Source organism: Chamaea fasciata, unplaced genomic scaffold, assembly GCF_029207755.1.
Source record: "Chamaea fasciata isolate MVZ Bird 193981 ecotype frontalis unplaced genomic scaffold, bChaFas1.0.hap1 SCAF_964, whole genome shotgun sequence".
Classification (NCBI taxonomy): domain Eukaryota; kingdom Metazoa; phylum Chordata; class Aves; order Passeriformes; family Sylviidae; genus Chamaea; species Chamaea fasciata.
Window position 1 is genome coordinate 32,866 of NW_027095049.1, and position 4,595 is coordinate 37,460.

The following is a 4,595-nucleotide window of genomic DNA, read 5'->3' on the forward strand; positions in this document are numbered from 1 at the left end:
GTAGTGATGGAAGCAGTCCAGATGAGGTGGTCTTCCTGAAGCAGTGATCCTGTAGAAAGGTCTGGTAGCTCGGGTCCTCTGGGAATCCAGTGGGTAAGCGCCCCTCTGGTGTTCAGAGTCTCAGCTTATATCCAGGCTGGAATGCTTGGTTTCTCCCTCTGGGCGGAGCATCCCACAATGGGATGGTGAGTCATGTGATAAGGCCTGATGGGCCCATTAACAGGAGGTAGTCCAGGAGGGGGTTATCTGTGAGCTGTGTAGCAAAGGTGCTGATGGCCCATTAACAGAAGATAAGCCAGAGTGGAGGAGGCAGGGAGCACTGCCTCACCTGGTTTCAACAGTTCATGAAGATGGTGATAGAATATACTTCAACCCAGGACACCCTCAGGAGTCATTCTGATTGATGTCTAGGGATTTCACAAGGATTTGACATGCTTGATCTTGAGCTTGTAATTAATTGTCAGAGTTGCTATCAGCTTTAGAAATGGGTTTCTACTAACTGGCCAAAAAAAGCAATATTGGGCTTTGAAACTGTTGCCGTTTATGTGTGAAATCAATTGCACCAAGTGCATGTTGTTTTCATGAGTAACAAAAAGGATCCTGTTCTGTAATGTCATCGCATTTGTTAGAAAATGTTAGCACCTCTCATTTCACAAGGCTTTTTTTTTTTTTTTTTTTTGTATACGGCAAGGATGCATTAAATTTAGTCATGTGCAGAAAGAAATCTGCAACTGGATACTCCTTGTAAAGGCTCTAGATATGTGTGATTTCTCTGTATTTTAACATTTATTTGAATACAATAGATGAAGCTGGTCAGATGATGAAAGGGCTCTTTGGCTATTGAAAGTCCTCTTGCCACCGCATCTCTCCTACTGTCAGTGTATGCCTGCTAGTTAATAATAGCTTGAAACTGGTATAGTTTCAAGCTATTTTTTCGCCATTTCCCTCTTGGTTGCAATAAAAAGAACAGGTTCTATTAGGGGAGCCTTTCTTCCTGCAAGTAAATCGATGTTTAGTGAAGAGAAAATGCATGGCAGTGGTGGAAACTTAGCAGAGCTTCCTGCTCCTGCTGCACTGCTCATCATCCCATTTATCCATGGGGAAGCAGGGCAGTGTCTCTCTTTAGGATATCATGACCTGACTCGGGGAGATTTACCTGGTGGTCCCACCCCAGAATGGTCCATAGGAAGCCTGGCAGGCTGCCAATTTCTTGCTTAGACCGAGGAATCTAAGGGGCTACAACCAGGAGAATATGTTCTGCCTGTGTTACGTGATAGACATGAGCAATGTGTTATCACAGAGATGTGACATGGACCTTGTTAGGCCCAGCAGATGTTTTAGTCCTGGCTCTCCTACTCTGAATGTGAGAGCTGGAAACATGCTGGTAGTGTAGTGCACATCCTCAGAGGATGGAAGGTAATTTGACAGCTCACTTTAACCCTCTTCAATAATGTTGACTCTTCTGGCATCGATTTGTTGAGAATGTGGCTTCTCATGTGGAAAACTGAGACTTTTTGTAGTAAAAATAAGGATTTCTTTTCCTGATTTGGTTTTCTTTTTTTTCCTGGCTTAGGTTAGAAGAGAGAAATATTTGAATGTAGCATTAACGTGTTTAATTTCTAAGCTTTATTTGGAGACTTTGAAATAGTGAAAATACGTAAGCATTATTGAAGGAATAAAGTGTTCTTGTTTGATGCATTCGACTGTTCTTTTCTTTCTGAAAATCTGTGTTTTTAGAGATACCAGGCAGTACTTTTTCCTTTAGCAGTACCAGAGTCCTGCTGTCTGTCTCAAGAGAAGCCAAAAAAGGTCAGATAAGAACTGTTTAGATAAGATAGGTGGCATTTCTGTCAGTTCTCAATAGCCGGTGAATCAGATGAGGAGCTGCACAAAACTGAAAACAAACAAGTAATGTTGCTCTGTCCCTGTCCCCCAAGTCCAAAAAATCCTCTCAATGCCCTCAAGCTGCTGTCTTAGTGAAGGGAATCTTTTCTCTTGAGTGCAAATTTAGAAAATGTTTTGTTGTACTGGTTATGTTAATTAAAGCGATGTTTGTTTTACAAGACAGCGATTCAGAGGGCTGTCCTGCTCTGCATAATTACCTGTCACAGCAAAGAGAATATATTAAGATGGGAAACTGAGATTGGTGTAAAATTCTGTCTTATCTGCAAGGTATATCAGCAGTGTATTTCATAGAGCTTGATTGTATCCAAGATTCCAGGGGGCTCCTGGTGTCAGGTGAGAATCTTTCTTTATGGAAAGCACTTGCTCTTTTCCTATTGTTATTGGTGAGCTAAAAATACTATTTTTTGTTGCTTCTTGTAGCAAACCAAGTGCGAAATGTGAGCTGTAACAGCACTGCCTAAGCCTCTCTGGCAGCCTCATGCAGTAGCCTGCTTTTAATATTGGTTGGTAAGATGACAGCACTTTGCTGCCAGTCTGTGAGGTATCCATGTAACGTGGGTTATCTTTGCTCAGGTGCCTGGAGACTTGTTCTTACAAGAGATACAAACAATGCATTTGAGAATTGGGCACATCTGGGACATTTTATCTTGCTCTTGGAGAAAAAGATCAAATGCTCCACAGCCTGTTTCTCTTAAATAGCAGAAAATCCCAGCATGGATTGAAGATTTGACCCCCATTAAAATACATCAGATCTAACATAGCTGTGTGGTTTTAGCTGTGTACATAAATACATAACTGCAGATGAATATTTAAGCACTCCTAGTGTAAATAGAAATACGCAGATGCACATGCTAGGCATACTCATGCATGCCTACAGCTGCAGAGAAAATGTACAGCAGGCAAAGGACTTTCGGATACAATGAAATGAATGGCTTTATTAAGATCTTAGTTCCTCATTAAAAAATACTGAGAAGTAGAACTTGTATGAAAGACTAAAGCTGGGATTTCAAATTAATGTGTATGATAGTCAATATGAACTCAATTCTGAAATGTAAGAGTGTCTATGGAGATCTGTTGAACTGTGTTCATATATATCACTGTTTCTTCTTGTCCCAAGTTTTTTTTTTTTTAATTTGGGTTTGCCATTGTGCAGTTTTAGGAAGGTTAATATTTAGTGCAATTTAGAAGTCCTAAAGAAAGCAATTGTTTTAATACAAGACATTTCTCCCATTGTTTTAAGAGGAAAAAATGATCGTGTGTCAATGGTATGGACTCTTATTCTCCTGCTTCAGTATTCAATTATTTTGATTCTTCTAAATTTTCAGCATCATGTGCATATGAAATTGGCCTCTTAAGTGATAGATATTTTTTGAAGGTTTGCTCAATTGTGCTTTCAGATTTTTCATTCACCTTCTGTTGGCTTGGCTGGGTCTGCATACACAAGTGCATGAACTGAACTATCATTAGCAAGTGGTGGTTCAGTTTTTCCTCTTCTACTCTTTGTGGCCTCTAAGTTTTTCTTGTCTGCTGTCTTTGCAAACCAGTTTTTCTGCAGGGTCACTTTAAATCACTCGGTGTAACAAACCTGAGTATGACAAATGTGTGCATTAGGGAATGTGTCTTGCTTGTTGTGGCCATCAAAATAGGTTTCACATGGTAGAAATTTGATAGTATATCTACAGTTCTCAAATCTTGCTTTTGCCAGTGTCCTTGAGTTCAGTTTTTTAACAGTCACGATGAGCTACTGACTAGCTGGCATTGAAAAAATTTGACTTTATCCTCAGGGGCCACTGTAGGCTTTGTTCTGATAAATACTTGTCCAAACATCCCCATTATTTTTTCTTCAAGACAGAAAAATGTGACACAGGGTGCTGTGCCTGTTATCTCCCACCTAGACTTGTTTGGTTGTGTTTTTTTGGTTGTTTGTTTTTGTTTTTTTTCTTTGAGAGAAACTTCAACCTTTTTATTCATTGGCCTGGTAAATACTTTATCAATGTATTAAGGTCCTTTAATTAGTGTGGATTTTTTTTAAAGCTTAAAATAAAAATCAGGGAAATATTCTAGTTGTATGATTTACATGGTTGGTTCTACTCCAGAAGAAAGCTTAATTGTTGAAATATTTCTGAGTTCCTGTGTTCTGATTTCTTGAGTAGTCTGTGCTAAGTCTTGAGCAGAAACTTGCAGAAGAGCTGCAGGATTGAAGGAGAGCAGAAGTGCCACAAAGTAAAGTTCTCCTGGGAAATCTTATGGAGGTTAAGCAAGTGCAGCAGGATTTGAGCAATGCTGCTTAGTCCATTTGTTCATGTGTGGATGCCAGGGTGGAGGAGACTGGAACTGGGAGCCAAGATCGCTTAGAGGTGTGTCTGTGAGAGAAGCCAACTGCAATCTGCTGGTTTCTGGTGACTTTAGAGGTACCTGTCCAGTGTTAGTCCTGTCTCGTACTGAAGCAAACTATTGATCACCTGGCCAAAAATGTTGCGGCTTTAAAGAACTTCCCCAAACTTTAGGGAATAGTGAGACTGTCATTAAGAAAGAGATATAATTCCAAGCACTTTCTCTTGGTTTTAAATGCTGACTTCATGGGGTTTTTCCCTAAGAGTAGGAGAGCTTCATGTAAGTCTTGAAACTGCTGGTGGTTGATAGGCTTTTATTTATTTAATCAGGGCAGTGCATGTTACAGAACTGACAGC